Genomic DNA, 18,412 nt, shown 5'->3' on the forward strand with positions numbered 1-18,412 from the left:
TTTGGATACGTGTCCGTTGCCTTCGGACAATCGGTATTTAGTGGTTCGATTGAGATTTGGACGATATTTTACTGCAAGGCTCTTCGTAAAGATATCTTTACGAAGATTACTTTTCGTAAAAACGTTTATGCTGATTTTTACGGACTTTCAGACATTGATTCCGTCGTGACTGATTTTGACCCCAACACGAGCTTTGGCTCGAGCTCGGTCGCTGCGTAGCGACCGAGCGGGAGCGACCGAGCTTGGGCTCGAGCTCGGTCGCTACGTAGCGACCGAGCTTGGCTGAGCTCGGTCGCTACGTAGCGACCTGTTTCGAGCCTTCGTCGGACATCTCGATTCTTTCTTCCGTAAAGCTTTTTCGTAAGAAAGAGTCTCTTTTCGAAAAGTACTCTTCGGAGAAATTCTTACTTTCTTCCTCGGATGTTTTGGATGTTAAATTTGTCGTAACCGTTTTTGACCCCAACAGTTAGCCCCCCAGCCCGTTTAGAGTCGTGACTCTAGCGGGTGGATAGGTGATTTTGACAAGGTTAAGTGTATTAGATAAAATTTACTTTTAAAATTCCGCGGAAAAAAAAGTTGTCGAGATGACATTCCGAACCCATACTTCTATAAGTAGTGAGCTCTTGTCATTCATTTTCTTCACACCTTCCCTTCTTCATTTCTTTAAAACCTCTCTAGTTTCATAACTTTCCTCTCAACATGTCTTCGTCCCAAGGTGATAAGAAAGATTCCGACGTCGAGATGGGTGAGGCCACTTCTCCGGCTCCGATTCCAACTTCTCCGGCGGAAGTGCCGGCTTGTGTTGCCGGTCATCTTTCTTTCCGAGAGAAACTAGTTCGTCGTCAAGCCGAGAAGGAACTAGCTCAAACTGGCTCCGAGTTTCCGTCTTCTTCAGCGCAGGTCGTTGCCCCGTGTCATGAGACCGACTATGCGGCTCCTCCCCCGCAAGTCCTACCTGCGGGATCTTCCACGACTCCGATCCTCGTCGAGGACAAAGAGAAAGCCGCTGACTCTATGCCTCCGCCTCCAGCCAGAAAAGAAATCGTTCTGGCATTGCGTGCTCCTAGCGCTGTCCTGGCTACTCAGCCTAAGAGTCGGAAGAGGAAACTTGCCAAGAGCGGTGACGGGGAGACTTCCCAGCGAGGTGGGTCGAGCCTAGCGTCGGGACTTCGCGGAAAGGTTTGTTTCTTGTTTGAATTCTCGATCGTCTTTCGTGCATTCTTTTCACGGACTTAGTCTAACCAATTTTTACCGTTCGCAGTTCATATCGTTGATCGATGGGATGATCAGCGAATGTGGTTCTGAGAGCAGCCGCCTTTCTGGGGAGTTGGTGGAGCTTCAGGGCAGATGGTCCGAAACCGAGGCTATGTTGACGGCTGTCGGGGACTCTCACTCTACGAAAGTGTCGAAGCTCGAGGTTGCGATAGGAGAGCTTGAGAGGGACCTTGGGAAGACGGTGAGTTCCTTGCTTAAGGAAAAGAAGGCCAGGAAGGCCAAATTCTCGGAGGTGCGCCGACTCCAGCGTCAAATCGAGAGTGACGCGGGACTAGCGCGCCGCGGGATCCAAGAGGCTACGGATGCTCTTCGTGCGGAGTTTCAAGCTCGCTTGGCGAAGATTTCTGCTTCCCCGGGTTCCCTCGAGTGTGTCCGGAGCAGGGATTTCGCTTTGGCGACGATTGAGGGCGGGATGGCCGTAGTTCGGTCGTTCCAAAGTGAGACTCCCCCGACCTTGGAGGCCGAAGAGGCCCGGCTGTCCGGCTGCAAGGGAGATATGGCGGCCGAGGATGGAGATTTCGGTCTCATCCTGGCCGACCTGAAATCCGCGTGCTTCCTTCCGACGTGTTCAGAAGACCCAGAGGGGAAAGACCCGATGGTCGGAGAGAACGGAAGCGACGCGGCTCCAGGCTCGGACGAGGCAGCGGGTGAAGAGGGGGCGTAAGTTCTGAGGGCGACTTGGGTTAGATCTCTTGCGAGAGATTTTTTTTATGTTTTTATGTTTCGGCCTTGAATGGCCTTGTTTGTATTTCGGGACTGGCCGTGTGTGGCTTTGAATCCCTGCCGCTCCGCGGCTTTATAATATGATAATCGGATAACGCTTTTTATGAATTTGTGAATAGTGGGGAGGAAGGTGATGAGTTGTCGTCTCATATCCTTCTTCGATTGTGAAATGTTTTATTCGAGACCTGTTTCGAGAGTTCTTCCGCGAGATGTGAACTCTGCGGGGGTGCTGAAGGTATCGAACGTAAACATAGAGGCGTGGTTTAAGAATCTCCTATCTTTCGATATCATGCCTTTGAGATGTTAGAGACCAGTGCACTGGGTTTAGGGCAAGACCTAGGTTTACTTTCGGTTTAAGGATTGTGCGGTGACTAACCGGCTATTGTTTTTCCTGTCGCGATTTCTTCCTGATTCGTATCGATGTAAAGTCCGCGAAAAGTTCTCGGCTTATATGACTTGTTTGATACGAATCGAGCATCTCTCCGGAGACCGGAAGTGCTAGACCAAAATTTCGGATTTCTTTTATAGCGCTATTATCCTTGTGTCGGATGTAAGAGAGTCATCTCCGTGAGATGTCTATGTCTGTTTAGGACGTTTGTGAGTTCGATGTGATCAGCATCGGACTTGGTGGCGTGTGCCGTTGTTTTGATTATTTTGCGCAAAATAAATGTTAATGTGTGCATGTATGTGTCTTTTTGCGGAGATTTCGTTTGCTCGGAAGAAACCAACTTTGAGGCATTTTTTGCGACGTCTCGCGATGCTAAAGGTTGATTCTCCCAACCGGCCGACTGATTTCCGAAGACCTCGTTTCGATTTCGCGGGTGAGGATGTTTTGATAAGTCGAAAACACCAAAAGTGTGGTAAGAAGTTTTTCGATTTTTTGGGAGTATACGAGTATACGTACCCACTCCCCCCCCCCTTTTTTAATGAGGGGGGACAGCTGAATTTGCCTTTCGGCAAACTGCCTACGTACTCCTTGCGGAGATCAAGCCGTCTCGTAGTTCAATGATTGCGAGTTGGTTTGTTTAGTGATAGTATTTTTTGAGATGCATCGCATTCCAGGTTCTAGGGATTTTTATGCCCTGCATGTTGGCTATTTCGTAAGAACCTGGTCGGACGACTTTTTCGATTTTATAGGGACTTTCCCAGTTTGCTCCGAGTTTTCCCGCGTTTCGTTCAGCGGTGTTTTGGAAGACTTTACGAAGGACCAGATCTCCCTGATTGAACCTACGATTCCGTACGTTGGAATTATAGTATCTTGCAGCGGCGTGCTGGTAGTTTTGAATTCGGATGAGCGCTCGATCCCGGCTTCGTTAATGAGGTCGAGGTCGTCCAAGAGCATAGTATTGTTGAGTTCCTCTCGTTCAGGTAAGAACCTTCTTCGAACACCGGGAAATTCTACTTCTGCGGGAATCATGCACTCCGTGCCGTATACCAGGGCGAAGGGAGTTTCTCCCGTTGCTCGCCTTGGGGTGGTACGGTGAGACCAGAGGACTCCCTCGAGTTCGTCGGCCCATCTACCTTTTTTGGCCTCCAAGCGTTTCTTCAGTCTGTCGAGAATGGTCTTGTTGATTGTTTCAGCCTGTCCGTTGCACTGCGGATATCTTGGAGTTGACTTGTTGAGTCGTATCTTCCACTTTTCGTAGAATGCCTCGAATCGGGTGGAAATGAATTGAGACCCGTTATCGGTTACGATTTCGTAAGGAACGCCATGCCTACAGATGATGTTTCTCCATACGAAATTCTCAACTTGGACGTCTTTTATACTTGCGTACGAGTCCGCCTCTACCCATTTTGAGAAAAAATCGGTAAGGACTAGAAGGAAACGCTTTTGCTTTGAATTATGCAGAGGTCCGACAATATCCATGGCCCAACGCATAAAGGGATAAGGCGATGTGATGGAGGAAAGAACTTCGGCCGGTTGTCGGATAGTTGGCGCATGCCTTTGGCATTTTTCGCATTTTCGTGCGAATTTCTCGCAATCTCCGATCATTGTTGGCCAATAGTATCCGTGGCGTTTGATTTTCACGGCTAGTGATCTTCCGCCGGAATGGTTGCCGCATGAGCCGGAATGTATTTCCTCCATTACTTTCCTCGCCTTTTCTCCTTCCAAGCACGTCAGGAGTGGTCCGGAGAATCTCCATTTGTAGATTTCGCCGTCCACTGTTACGTAGCGTGCGGCCTGTGTTCGGATCTTGCGAGCTGCCCATTTTTCTGCTCTCCGCGTTCTTCCCTGATCAGGACTCCGCTTACGGCTGTTGCCGACACCGCGATGTACAAGAATAAAGGCTCCCCTTCCACGGGTTTTGCGAGGACTGGAGGAGTAGCTAAATAACGCTTCAGCTGTTGGAAGGCGTTTTCGCACTCTTCCGTCCATTCGAACTTTTTATTTCCTCGCATGACATCGTAGAAGGGCAGGCACTTATCTGTTGATCGTGAAATAAATCGGTTAAGTGCTGCGATTCTGCGGGTCAGTCTCTGGACCTCCCGCTTGTTCTTTGGTGAAGCCATCTCGATTAGTGCGTTGATCTGTTTTGGATTTGCTTCGATGCCGCGGTTGGTGACCAAGTAGCCGAGGAATTCTCCTGATGCCACGGCGAATCTACATTTCGTCGGGTTGAGCTTCATGTTATGGGAGTTTAGTTGTGCAAAGCATTCTTCGAGATGTGATACGTGATCTCTTGCTTTGAGGGATTTGACGAGCATGTCGTCGATATAAACTTCCATCGTTTTTCCGAGTTGTTTGGAGAACATTCGGTTCACAAGTCGTTGGTAAGTTGCTCCAGCGTTTTTGAGGCCGAAGGGCATTACCTTATAGCAATAAGTTCCGCGATCGGTAATGAACGCAGTCTTCTCACGATCGTCGGGATTCATCCTAATTTGATTATAACCTGAGAAGGCATCCATGAAGGATAAGAGTTCGTTGCCCGCTGTTGCTTCTACCAATCGATCGATATGTGGTAGAGGGAAGCTATCCTTTGGACATGCCTTGTTTAGGTCGGTAAAATCTACGCAAACTCGCCACTTCCCGTTTTTCTTTTTGACTACTACGGGGTTGGCGAGCCAGTCCGGGTATCTTACTTCCGTTATCGACCCAACTTTAAGCAGTTTTTCGACCTCATCGTTTACTGCGGTAGCACGTTCGGGTCCCAGCTTCCGTCTTTTCTGTTTGACGGGTTTGAATGTCGGGTCGATATTCAGCTCGTGACATGTTATGTTAATGTCGATTCCTGGCATATCTTCCGCAGCCCATGCGAAAGTATTAAGGTTCTTTTTAAGACAGGTTATGAGTTCTGTCCTTAAAGGCTCGTGGAGATTGGCTCCAATCTCGACGCAGCGTTCTGGGAAGGCTTCGTCGAGACAGATCGTTACCACGGGTTCGCATGTTGGCTCGCGTTTTTCATCTAGAGCTGCGATGCTGCGAAACTGCCAGAAGAATTCCGCTGAATCCTGACTTTGCGTATTTTTGCTGGAGGTCTTTTTCTCCGCTTTCTTAGGAGTAACTTCGAGGATCGGTCTCTTTCGTTTTAGTTCCGCGGCGAAACAAACCTGTGAAACTCTTGGATTTCCCCAGATTACCTCGACTCCGTTAGGGGTCGGGAACTTGAGGCAAAGATGGTAGGTTGATGGGATTGCGCGCATGGTGTTTAGCCATGGCGTCCCCATGATAACGTTATAAGATGCGGGGCGGTCAACTACTAGAAACTCTGTGATGTTAGTCACGTTTCCGGCTTTGACAGCGAGTCTAATCGATCCATAGGCCATGGTCGTTTCCCCCGAAAGTCCTAGCAATGGGCTTGGGTATTTCGCGATTTCGGATTGACTGACCCCCATCTTTTCAAGAGTGTCTTTGAAGATGATATCGGCCGAGCTTCCGGTATCGATTAGTACTCTAGCGACGTCGATATCTCGAATCGTCAACTCGATAACAAGGAGATCGTTTCGAGGTTTGGCCCGATCGATCGTTTCTCCCCCCTTGAATGAGATGACGTTCGCGCACGTCGAATCTCGCATATCATTCCTGATCGTTGAGTGGCTTTTGCGGGTTAGATTGATCCGTAAGTTCCCCTCCTTCTAGCGCCAAACTGTGGGAACCGAAATTCACACTGTCGATTTCCGTTTAAATAAGGAAACTAGGAAAACCTTAATTTCCCAGAGGACCCGGATATCTGTTAATTACCACACGTCAAGCAATCAGAACACGAGAATAACAACGATAAAAATAAGAAATCGAAAAGAGAGCAAAGTAGATCTTATTCCGAATCTGCGTATGAGCGTTACAACAAGGTATAAGCTTGGGCTCGAGAGCTGTCGGCGAGATTCCTAGTTCTAGCAACCCTAAGACGGCTAAACCTAATTGAGTCGCAGCTCGAAATAACAAAAACGGAAAATTGCCTAAATTGCTCTAAGTGCTAAGTTTTCTCTGAAAAAGTTCTTTTCCTTGCTCCTCGCCTAGCGGGACGATCGCTCGGTCGCTACGTAGCGACCGAGATTTGGCTCGAGCTCGGTCGCTACGTAGCGACCTGTTTCGAGCCTTCGTCGGACATCTCGATTCTTTCTTCCGTAAAGCTTTTTCGTAAGAAAGAGTCTCTTTTCGAAAAGTACTCTTCGGAGAAATTCTTACTTTCTTCCTCGGATGTTTTGGATGTTAAATTTGTCGTAACCGTTTTTGACTCCAACAAGTAACCTTTGGTTTATCTAGGGAGTAATACCCAGCGTTATATCCGCTAGGGAACCGTCAAACTCGGATGGAGAAGTAGTACTGAAAAGATCCTCGAAATAGTCCACAGCCACTTGTTCAACACATTTATCCTCTGTGATCCAATTTCCATTTGCATCATAGAGTCCCACAATTCTATTGTGAATATGTCGTTGTTTCGTTAGAGCATGATAAAATTTAGTATTAAGATCCCCTGATGAATACCACATATTCCTATTTTTTTATGCTAGTAATCCTCTTCATCCTTATATGCGTCCTATAATTTTTTGGATACCTCTAAAATATCCTCCTGAGACCTATTGTTATCTGTCTGAACCTCTTTTAGCGCCTTTTGAAGATCACTATTTTTTTCCTTCCCATATGGTGGGTTGTTCTTTCGCCATTTAGCAATTTCATGACGGCAATTGCTAATTTTTGTAACAATATCCTCCGTACAGCCTTCATTATATTCTGACAATCCTATTGCAATCGATTCCATTAGACCTTCCTTCCCAATCCATCCCTTATTAAACCGAAATTGTCCTCTTATCTTAGGGACTTTGTATTCGATGTAAGCTATGATTGGGTGATGATCAGACCCTACCATCCTTAAGTATTCTGTGTAAGAAAATGAAAAGGGTGTGTGCCAATATTCATTTGCTAGGGCACGGTCTAGACGACATCTGATCATTACTGCCCCTTTTCCTTTCTCTCTTCTGCCTTGCCATGACATTTTGTTATCCCGAACTGGAAACTCTAATAAACCACTATTTCGAATCATGTTGTTGAAAGGAACAAAAGAATATGTGCTTCTTAGATATCCTCCCTCTTTTTCATGGTTTTCAGTGATCTCATTTAAATACCCAATTATAAGCCAGGGATCTAAGCTCGATAACCCATAACGTGTTAACCGTTCCTAGACATGTTATCTTAATTTTTGGACCGGATCTCCTTAAAAAAATGTTAGAAAAATCTTTTTACCAAGAGCCTCCATATATTATCCGGTTACTCGAATACAAAACCTTAACCTGATGCATATTATTATAGAAGAGAGCCAATCCGCCATCCCTCCTAATATGATCCACCGTAACCAGATTGTCGTATCCAAAGTGGGTTTGAAATCCGTTCACAAACTCAAAATCTTGTTTCGTAACAGACAAAAATAAAAAATCTAGTTTATGTTGATGCTATATTTTCCTAAAGTAAGTTATAGTCCAATTGCTTCCCACTCTTCTGCAATTCTAACTTAGTACTCTCATTAAAAAAAATTCTGGGTTTGCTCCGTTGAGCTAAAGAATTTGGGTTTAATGATACCCTGATATATAGTTAATCCCATTCCATTAAACCTCAAAACCTGAAATATCACTATTCTCGTATCCATCTCCTTCTCACACACACGAATCGTTAAGAGAAAAGGACAAATACCGTGGCATGGTTTAATCCTAAGGTAACTGACTAACGAATCAGACGGTGTACTTGCCTCCAAACAAATTGGGTGTCACTGTTGTGCTACTATGATTAGCAAAATTGATGTTGAATGTGGAAACCGAAATTCGCACTGTCGATTTCCGTAAGCGGAGGAAAGTCAGGAAACCCTAACTTTCTCTGAGGTCCCAGATTCTCTGCGAGAGACAACTACAAGTGACCAAATAAACGCGGAAAATATGAAAAGATAATAAAACGAAATTATAGAAAAGGTAGATTTTATTTCGAATCCGCGTAAGAGCGTTGCGATTATTACAAGAGAGTGTAAAAGCTTCGGCCGCAAGAGCTGTCAGTAAATTACCTAGTTCTAGCAACCTAAAATTAAACCTAGTTGAGTCGTAGCTCGATAACAGAAAACGGAAAAGATATGAAAATGGTTTTGATTGATTTTGGACTGAACCTTATGAAAGGCTGCCTACGTACCCCTTTCGAGGATCAAGCCGAACGTAGTTCAAGAGTGAACCAAGAGATCGAACTGCTTGTGCACGTTTGTCTGGTAATTGGGTGCCAGTCATAGAAATAGAGCATGTCGAGAATAATGCCTCAAAGTTTCTAAGTGCCAAGAGTTCTCTTTTTTGTACCTCTCGCCTAGGACTCCTTATATACTCCTCCAAGGTCGGTTTTATCTTTTCCCTTCCTGCCCTTAAGCCGTCTTAAGTGAAAAATGGAGATATTCTATCTTTTACGATCTTCTTGTTTATCCGCGGAAACTTAACATTTTTTCTGCGGAAACTTATCTTTATATTTGTTTTTATAAAAACATAAACCGCCATAGTATCTACGAGCTCATTCTTAAAGGATCGTAAGTGGGCTTGTAGTCGCATTTTAGACCTCGTTGGGCCATCTTTCGACATGAAATGTTTGTTACGATTTTCTCTTTGACAAAAACAAGTTCTCACGGTTTTATCGTAAAGTTTCTATGGTAACTTTGATCGGAATGATGTGAGAAATGATATGGCTGCAGTACATGGGAGCTAGCATTGAGGAACAGACAAGAGTGCATGGATTTGGGTCGTACCCGTTGATCGATGTCCGAGACAATTTGGTCGCTACGTAGCGACCTGGTCCGCACTGGTTCATTCGCGGGTTAGTCGCTACGTAGCGATTCACGGGTTGGTCACTACGTAGCGACGGACCGAATTGCTTGGTCAGTCGTTACATAGCAACCGGCTCGTTCGCGGACCGGTCGCTACGTGGCGACCTTTTTTGGATCCTTTTTTGACGTTTTATGAACATGTTCTTTTTGACGGATATTTGGATGTTAACTTCGTCGTGTCCTTTTTTGATCCCAACAATATTAATAACTCGTCGTATAATATTTTCAATAAAAATTATACGAAATTCACAAATCGAGAAATATTTTTCGGGGAGTTTTAGACATTGATTCCGTCGTAACTGATTTTGATCCAACATTGAATAAACCTTAGTACCATTGTCACCATAAGAAACATTCTCCTAATTATTTTGCAATTAAAAGACCACATCCATTCATAAATAAGGAGGGAGGCCTCCTGTTCTCTCCGCCATATGGCATACACAATGTGCCAAAGGTGATATAAAAAAGAAACATATAAAATGCTTCCCAAAGAAAGAAAGCTTGCGCCAAGACACCGACTTGTCCTGCTCAAACTTGTGTCCTTATTCCAAATCCTTAGTAAGCACTAAGAGCAAGAGCATTAGAGGTTCAAGAGGGAGGTTCACACGTTTTACGAGAAAAAAAAAATATTAAAAAAAGCAAAAGTGATGAACTCACCCCTTCTCACCTCTTCTGCATGATACCCTCTTTCCTAAAGTTCATCACTGTAGCGCGGGCCCCACGACACGTGGCGGCCCGCGATTGGTCAATTTTTTTTTTTTTTTTTTTTTTTTAAAAAAAAATCAAAATGAAAAAAAGAAAAACTTTAATAATAAAAAATTAAGAAGGTGAACCCCAAAGGGGGGTTCACTGATGCTCATGCTCTAATGATCATCCTTAATCCAACTTATCCAGGTGGTTTCCTTCCATTCCATCTTGCACTGTATTTGGTTTAATGAGAACAAATGCAGAATCTGTTGTGGTACCAATAATAAAACCCATAAATTCCAATGTACCAAAATATAACCAAAGAGCCTGAAAACTAGTGTGTTATGAGTAATCTGCCATTGAAGCTCAGTCCACTGTTAGAAGCATTTGTTTGATAGGAAATTTTAAACAAACCATGTTAATATAAAAACAATTTCTAAGCTGTAAATTAAAAACAAATAGGATATTACGCGAAGCGATTAACATAATGCAAAATAACTTGACAACAAAATAATAGCCCATTATATTGTGAAATTTAGTTAACCGTAATGAAATTAAGGTTGAATATTATAACATCAAACAATTTTAACCGTAAAAGTTAATAGACATAATAAAAAAATCAAAAGAAATAGCAATTTAAAAATAATTTATAATAAATTATTTAATAATAAACATAAATTTTTAAAATATCTAATGTTTAATAGTGTTTTCTCTACGTGTCTTAATGGTATAGTTAAATTAAAATAAACATTGAGAAAAAATAAATAATTATAGTTTTTATATTTATTATAGTTAGACAAGTTAATAATTTTTAAAATGAATTTTAAATACATAGATAAAATTGTTGTAAAACAATTATGAACTTTAATAGTATTTTTAATTAAGAGTAAATTAAAAAATTGGAGTAAACTTTAATAGTATCCATAACACCGTTGAAGTAATAACCAAACAAAGCATTTTTATTCAAATGCATAATCTTGATATCAAGACTTGCAGTAAACCAATGGCCATCACAAAACCAATAAACCACAACGAATAAATGAGAAAAGATGCTCATAGAGCTTATTGAGCCACAAACACACAGGCAAACAACATACTCATAGAGCTTATTAAAATTTGAAAATTAGAAAACCAAAAAACCACAACCTGCCACCGTAGCTTGACTTCCTTATCAGACTGATCCATAAAAGTATCATGGTTTGGATGAGCTCTGATGCCTGCTTTAGCAGCTTCAGCAGACGTACATTGATTCCTTTGTCGACACGCCAAGTAAATCCAAACGAATCTTCTATTGAATAGAAGAAAAATCATACCTTTATTATCCAACACTACAAAAAAATCTTTCATTCTTAGCAGGAGAAAACCGCTATCATATGCATGAGATAGCGTATTATGAACCGCTATGTCTGCCCCAGCTATAATAGGTCCTCCACTATAATAACAGTTTTTAAATGCTATTATAGTGACGTTATATGATAGCAGTTTTACTTGATGCTATTATATTGCGACATTATAATAGCAGTGTTTCCGCCTGCTACATTTCTTATTTCAATAGCATAACCCGAAGGCTATAATTGTTTCTCATATTGCACTATACTACAGCGTTCAATAGCATTACTCGAAGGCTGTAATTGTTTCTCATATTGCATTATACTACAGCGGTTTTACAGATGCTATTAGTTAATTGTCAGTTTCTCATAGCTCTTAAGATTTGTTATTAGACCACAACCTGCTCGATTTATATTGAACAACCCATATTCATACATTGAAACACACAAACAGAAACATTCATTGAAAAGAGGTACCATACTACAAGTCTCAATCCGACACATTACTAGTACAACAAATTCATAAGTGCATCACTTAGTCTTATCCAAGCAGAAAGAGAAGTACATTAGACCTGATAGTTAACAGAAGATCACTTTCTCCTTTGGCCATGCAATACAGGTGCCAAGTGCATCTCCCATACTCTCAATCTCATCAGATGGCCGCCAAACCTCTGCCTTATTCACCTTCACCACATCAATCCAGACCTTAACTCCATTAGGTCCCAAGGGAACAAAGTGAACTGTTATGTCCGGGTTGTCTGAAGCCCAACGTTGTGGAAACCGAAATTCGCACTGTCGATTTCCGTTTAAATAAGGAAACTAGGAAAACCCTAATTTCCCAGAGGTCCCGGATCTCTGCGAGAGCGAACGACAAGTGATCGAATATATGCGGAAATCATGAAAAGATAACAAACGAGTTTAGAGAAAACAGTAGATCTTATTTCGAGTCCGCGTAAGAGCGTTGCGATCATTACAAGAGAATACAAAGGCTTTGGCCGCAGGGGCCGTCAGCGAGTTACCTAGTTCTAGCAACATAAAAACCTAATCCTAGTTGAGTCGCAGCTCGATAACAAAGGACGAAAAAGATATCTAAAAGGCTTAGATTGATTTCGGACTGAACCTTGTTAAAGGCTGCCTACGTACCCCTTTCGAGGATCAAGCCGAACGTATTCAATTAGCGAGCTGATAGCAAGAGATCGAACTGCCTGGGCGAGTTCTTCTAGTAATTGAGTGCCAGTCATAGAAACCGAACTTGTCGAGAATAAGCCTGAAGTTTCTAAGTGCAGAGAATCCGAATCTAAAAAGTTCTCCCCTTGCTCCTCGCCTAGGACTCCTTATATACTAGCTCCAAGGTCGGTTTACGCTTTTTACTCTTCTGCCCTTAAGCCGTCATAGCATAAAAATGGAGATATTCCATTTTTCCCGATCTTCACAATTATCTTCAAAACTTCCGTATTTATCCGCGGAAACTTGACATTTATCCTTCCTTGTAGACCAAGCGTAAACCAGGCTGTGGTTTACGGGCTTTTGATTAGGAAAATCGTAGGATGGGCCTCGAGTCGTGTTTTAGGTCCCTTTGGGCCGTCTTCCGACTCGACACGTTTACCACGAGTTTTCCGCGGTTTCTAATCCGCGAAGTTTGATCGATGAATTAGAATGGCGGGAAACATGGACTGAGCTTGCTACGGTCTTCGGGAGATAGCATTCGAAGGTTTTGACGAGAATGCAAGAACTGGTGTCGTATTGACGTTCGGAAAGGTTCAATCGCTACACAGCGACCGAACTTTGGCTCGAGCCCCGCTTCGTCGAGCGACCCGAGCGGGACGAGCGCTCGGTCGCTACGTAGCGACCGAGCTTGGCTGAGCTCGGTCGCTACGTAGCGACCGAGCGGGACGATCGCTCGGTCGCTACGTAGCGACCGAGCTTTGGCCCGAGCTCGGTCGCTACGTAGCGACCGAGCTTTGGCTCGAGCTCGGTCGCTACGTAGCGACTGAGCGGGACGATCGCTCGGTCGCTACGTAGCGACCGAGCTTTGGCTCGACCTCGGTCGCTACGTAGCGACCGAGCGGGACGATCGCTCGGTCGCTACGTAGCGACCGAGCTTTGGCTCGAGCTCGGTCGTACGTAGCGACCGAGCGGGATGATCGCTCGGTCGCTACGTAGCGACCGAGCTTGGCTGAGCTCGGTCGCTACATAGCGACCGAGCGGGACGATCGCTCGGTCGCTACGTAGCGACCGAGCTTTGGCTCGAGCTCGGTCGCTACGTAGCGACCGAGCGGGACGATCGCTCGGTCGCTACGTAGCGACCAAGCTTTGGCTCGAGCTCGGTCGCTACGTAACGACCGAGCGGGACGATCGCTCGGTCGCTACGTAGCGACCGAGCTTTGGCTCGAGCTCGGTCGCTACGTAGCGACCGAGCGGGACGATCGCTCGGTCGCTACGTAGCGACCGAGCTTTGGCTCGAGCTCGGTCGCTACGTAGCGACCGAGCGGGACGATCGCTCGGTCGCTACGTAGCGACCGAGCGAGACGGATGCTCGGTCGCTACGTAGCGACCGAGCTTGGCTCGAGCTCGGTCGCTACGTAGCGACCGAGCTGTGTGCATGCTTGGTTGCCGCGTATCGATCGAGCTTGGCTTGTCCGCGGTCTGATTTCCATACTCGAGCTTGTCCGCGGCCGATTTGGATACATGTCTGTTGCCTTCGGACAATCGGTATTTAGTGGTTCGATTGAGATTTGGACGATATTTTACTGCAAGGCTCTTCGTAAAGATTTCTTTACGAAGATTACTTTTCGTAAAAACGGTTATGCTGATTTTTACGGACTTTCAGACATTGATTCCGTCGTGACCGATTTTGACCCCAACAGTTAGCCCCCCAGCTCGTTAGAATCATGAGCTTCTAGCGTGAGGTTCTAGCGAGTGGCTTGGCAAGTTAGGCAAGGTAGGTGAGTTAGGCGGAATTAATGGTTGAAAAGGTCTGTGGTAAGTGATCTTCTCGCTCTCCTAAAAGTAGAAAACGCGATAAGATTGGGGCTGCGCCTTATGACGGCTGCCTACGTACCCTTGTTGAAGGGATCAAGCCTTTCGTAGTTCATCTTGGAGTTAAGGTTCTTATGACTAGTTTTCCAGTAGGACCTTTATGGTCTAGTTTTTATGTAGCGGTTATAAGGCGTGTTGCTGCCGATGGCATTTTGTATGGGTGTAGAGGGAAGACTACGAGTTGTCGTCTCGTAATCTAACTCTGTGTGAATTGCCATATCCATAATCTGTTTCGAGAGTTTTCCGCAGTGTGTAAACTTGCGGGATTTTCTGAAGACGTTCGAATATTGGCAAAGAGACAAATTTTGGGATCTCGTATCAGGGTGTTTGATACTATGCCTAGAGATGTTAGAGACCAGTGCGCTGGGTTTAGGGCAAGACCTAGGTTTACTCCTGGTTTTAGAGGGTGCGATGACTAATTCGACTTACGTATCCCGTTTCAGTTTCATCCTGATTCCATACCGATTTAAAGTCCGCGATAGGTTCTCGGCTTATACGACTTGTATGGTTGGAATCGAGCATCTCTCCGGAGACCGGAAGTGCTGGACCAAAATTTCGGATTTCTTTTATAGCGCTATATCCTTGTGTCGGATGTAAGAGAGTCATCTTCTACGAGATGGCTAAGTCTGTTTAGGACGTTAAGAGTTTGTTGTGATCAGCAACAAACTTAATGGTAAAAATTACTATTTTGAGTCTTCGCGAAGAATATGTTTTGAGAAGATGTTAGTGCGTATGACTGTCTGGTCTTCCATGAAGGTGTTTTATCGAGGAAGGAAATTTCGTCGAAGAACTAATCTTCAGGCGTCCGCGACGTCTCGCGATGCTGAAGATTTGTTATTCTTTCGTATGCCACGTTTCGTGCTTGAAATGTTCGCGGGCTTTGAAGATATTTCGCGATGTTGCGAGGGTTTAGTATTAGCCCTGTGTTTGAGAAACATTCTGGTTTGACTAAGAATGTTCGCAGCCAAAAATTGTTGTTCCTGTTCGGATGCTAATAGTTTTGTTTGCGATCGAGGAATTATGACTGAGGTGTCGTGTAAATTTGTCCATGGGAACAAGTGTTTTCCTTCATGGTGCTTTGTGAAGAGTTGGCCTTCCGAGATGTATTTCGTGCATTTTTTAGGATGTTTCGTATAGCTCTAGAAGCTTTGTTACAAATTTTTCCTTACATGCCGCGTATTGTGGTTAAAACGTTGCGGGCTTAAAGTGAATTGTGGAGCGTATTGAACTTGGTCAATTTTCGAAAAGTTTAGATTTTCCGTTAACCGTTTGGTTGTTAGGACTTAGTTTCGTTATGAAGAATTTATCATATGATTTCCGATTGTGGGCTATACGATAATTTATCATATCATATAACCGATTTTACGAAGGTCGTAAATCAGTGATATGTATACATATGTCAAAGTAGCATTGTTTCTGCGGGTTCTACGAGAAACGTTCCCGCTGTGATTTTGATCTTCGGTGAAGGTTGCTTGGCGTTACCCATGGAGTATTACCGAAGTTTATTTCAATACGATCTAGTCGCGGAACGTTTTTTAAAGGTTTTTCGAGAGGATTCTCATGACACATTTGTTTCTTGAAAGAATTGGTCAACCAGAAGTGGATCTAGCTAACCATCGGGAGGAAAGTGCTTCTTTTAATGTGCACGATGCTACATATATTCTCGAGTTTTCTTCGTCGCAAATGTTTTCGATACTTTTCCGTGACTTACTTGGTACAACGGAAACTGAAAGAAATGCTTTGGTGATTGAAGATTTCTCGCCGCTAAGTTTTAAAACGAAACTGGCTTTCTGAAGCCGGAAAGGCTTCAATACTTTGGCTAATCGTCGAGTTTCAGTTTGATATTGGTACAAGTTTTCTGTACGCATGATTGCGACAAGAAATGATGTATAGTTTTTGAGGTTATGTTCATGATCGTCTGGATATGTTGCTAGCGTTTAGACGAATATTAAGATTGTCGTTTGCCTATTCTTGACGATTTGCAGAAGTTTTTGAAGTTTGGGAGTTATAGAGTATAGTATACGTACCTACTCCCCCCTTTTTTTTTTACGAAAGAAAAACGGTTGAACCGATACTTTGAAGGGTTGTGTACGTTCCTCTCCTGATGTTGGAATGATCGATAATTCGGGACGATTTATAGACGACGCTTGGACTGTGATTTGGTTGTTTCCACGTTGACGACTTGGGATATGTCGGTTCCGAGAAAAATTGCAGAGAGAAACGAATCGGTTTTAAGACGACGTTCATGTCTCTAACTTTTTCTCTCTTTAGGAAGCGAGCTTGATATGCGTGGCGATCATTTCTCGACTTTCGGAGAGTTTAGATCGGTTTGCAAGATTTGGATGAACAATTATGGGACCAATATATCGAGACAGGAAAAATCGCTTAAAACTTAGTTCGCTAGACTATCCGCCTAGGTTTACGTTCCCTAAAGTTCTATGGCAGCCTCGAAGTAATTTCCTACGAAAATTCCAAGTCTGATTTCAAAAATTTCAAGTCGGAAATACCTTAGTTCTCTCGAAGATGCAGTTTTGTCCCTTCTCAGTTTTGCGTGCTCATTTCCGTTTCCTATTCTCGTGTATGTTCGCCATTTCCGATATTGGTGTTTACCCTTTGAAACTTGACATTTATCTTCCGAACTTGACTGTTATCTTCTCTTTAGATAAGACGTCGATTTTTGTAAAAAGGTCCAACATAATCGTATAGTTAAGGCGGCTAAGGTGTTAAGTTAACCATTGCCGTTTTATACGATTAATCTGAATCCATGCGAGAAAATAGGTCTTTGCGGTTTTTTTTTTATATCGTAAATCTCAATGGTAACTTCAATCGAGGCGAACAAGAGACGTTTCGATCGAGATTCGAACGTGAACGCAAAGATGGAGGTAGGGTGTGAGCAGAAACAAGCCAAGGAGTTTAGGATGAGGTTTACTTGTTTTTGTCGTAAAATCTCAACGGAAACTCCGATTGAGACGAAACCAAAAGCGTTTCGATGAGAATTCAAGGAGAACGCAAAGGAGGACCCCTTTGAGGCTGACAGGTTGCTATAGCGAGTGAGGATGTCATCTCGGTCGCTATAGCGAGTGGAAGGGAGCCGAGACGAGTCCCACTTGTTTTCGTCGTAAAATCTCAACGGAAACTCCGATTGAAACGAAACGAAAAGCATTTTGAAGGGGATTCAAAGGAGAACGCAAAGGAAGAACCCTTTGAGGACTTACAGGTCGCTACGTAGCGACTGACAGTCTGACAGGTCGCTACGTAGCGAATGGAAGCAAGCCAAGAAGCGTCCTACTTGTTTTCGTCGTAAAATCTCAACGGAAACTCCGATTGAGACGAAACAAAAAGCATTTCGAAGAGGATTCAAAGGAGAACGCAAAGGAAGAACCCGTTGAGGACTTACAGGTCGCTACGTAGCGACTGACAGTCTGACAGGTCGCTAAGTAGCGAATGGAAGCAAGCCGAGAAGCGTCCAACTTGTTTTCATCGTAAAATCTCAACGGAAACTCCGATTGAGACGAAACGAAAAGCGTTTTGACGAGGATTCAAAAGACAACCCAAAGAAGGACCTTTCTGAGGCCTTACAGGTCGCTACGTAGCGACTGACAGTCTGACAGGTCGCTACGTAGCGAGTGGAAGCAAGCCGAGACGAGTCCCACTTGTTTTCGTCGTAAAATCTCAACGGAAACTCCGATTGAGACGAAACGAAAAGCGTTTCGACGAGGATTCAAAAGAGAACCCAAAGAAGGACCTTTCTGAGGCCTTACAGGTCGCTACGTAGCGACTGACAGTCTGACAGGTCGCTACGTAGCGAGTGGAAGCAAACCGAGAAGAGTCCCACTTGTGTTCGTCGTAAATCTCAACGGAAACTCGATTGAGACGAAACGAAAGACTTTTCGACGAGGATTCAAAAGAGAACCCAAAGAAGGACCTTTCTGAGGCCTTACAGGTCGCTACGTAGCGACTGACAGTCTGACAGGTCGCACGTAGCGAGTGGAAGCAAGCCGAGAAGAGTCCCACTTGTGTTCGTCGTAAATCTCAACGGAAACTCAATTGAGACGAAACGAAAAGCGTTTCGACGAGGAT

At 44.1% G+C, this 18,412-nt stretch overlaps 1 protein-coding gene and 1 long non-coding RNA gene across 5 annotated transcripts in view; both read left to right on the forward strand.

Moving 5' to 3' along the window:
• The window catches only part of LOC103833097, a 1,138,500-nt gene that overhangs the window by 611,719 nt on the left and 508,369 nt on the right, over window positions 1–18,412 (forward strand). The window lies entirely within an intron of this gene.
• LOC117127158 lies at window positions 4,106–11,288 on the forward strand. The gene is made up of 3 exons (XR_004449985.1): window positions 4,106–4,115; window positions 6,756–6,757; window positions 11,195–11,288. It is a non-coding gene; the product is annotated as an uncharacterized LOC117127158 (long non-coding RNA).

The sequence above is a fragment of the Brassica rapa genome, chromosome A08 (genome assembly GCF_000309985.2).
Source record: "Brassica rapa cultivar Chiifu-401-42 chromosome A08, CAAS_Brap_v3.01, whole genome shotgun sequence".
NCBI classification, from domain to species: domain Eukaryota; kingdom Viridiplantae; phylum Streptophyta; class Magnoliopsida; order Brassicales; family Brassicaceae; genus Brassica; species Brassica rapa.